Source organism: Arachis ipaensis, chromosome B07 (genome assembly GCF_000816755.2).
Source record: "Arachis ipaensis cultivar K30076 chromosome B07, Araip1.1, whole genome shotgun sequence".
NCBI lineage: Eukaryota > Viridiplantae > Streptophyta > Magnoliopsida > Fabales > Fabaceae > Arachis > Arachis ipaensis.
The window spans coordinates 24,301,693-24,302,927 of record NC_029791.2 but is presented as its reverse complement, the minus strand read 5'-3'; positions in this window follow the sequence as shown (position 1 = coordinate 24,302,927).

Genomic DNA, 1,235 nt, shown 5'->3' with positions numbered 1-1,235 from the left:
ATAATATACTACAAATTAATAACTAAATTAGTTATATTTAGTGTTTATAGATGTCACTTTAAATAATTTTTTTACTAGAATAATCAGAATTTTCACAACTGAATAATCAAATTTCTTACAACATCATAATCAATTTTTTTTTCATTAATACAAATATGTATTTTTATAGGTGACTAATTTTTAATATTCGTCTAACATGATTGTTTAAAAAAAAAATACATTCTTAGCTTCCAAGGCCATGGTTTTCTTATTTTTGTCTTTTTCTATTTATTTATTTATTTGTTTAAGAAAATAAATTTATTTATGGACAAATTACATGTTTAAAACAATTAAACTTTAAAATTATACATATATATGCAATATTTGTAAACTGTTTATAATTCGATCTTTTGCGTTATTATGTAACCGCTATGGATTATAAGGTTGTTAAAATATACACATAAAACTCTATAGACCACGTAAATTGTGAAAAATTTACGTTGAAGAATAAAAATTTTATGTGTAATTTTGTCGTTGTTGATACAAGTGGCAATATATATAACACTTATTCATATCAATGAACTGAATAGGACAATAGGTGTCTTCAATATAGATAAGTAAAAAACATTAATAATAAAATTTAAAACTATAGAGTGAGATTTGAATTTTCAATGCTAATTAAAATAATAAAAAAAAATCTTGGTTTATACTTTAAGGTGCATGTGCATTTTGTTTGTTACGTTACTCTTTCTAATTCATTCAATGCAAAAATTACGTTACTCTTTCTATTTTACAGTAATTTCCATAGTATTCCTTTAACAAAATAAATCATTTTCGAACATTTGCAATTTTTTAGAAAATATAACACAAATGATTGTATAAAACTCGGATATTTTCTTTTAAAAAAAAAAACACACCTTAAAAATAAAAAAATAAAAAAGTTAAAACACCGAGTATAAGAAATTTAACTCCTACTAAGTACTTACTAATCCAAAGCCTTGAATTTTTACTCTCATTCTTGCATTCACAAGTGACAACCAATGGTTCCAATAATAATCCTTGAAACTTGGATGTTTCCACAGAGAGGATGAATGTATGAGCATGACACTCTTGACTCTAACTCAATTATGGCCACTCAGGAATATATTCAAAAATGTATATGAATCCAGATGGCACCATGCTAGCTAGTGGATAAAATAATCAAGGAGCAGGAGAAAGAAAACAACACCAAATTGATTTGTGAAATTATTATGCTA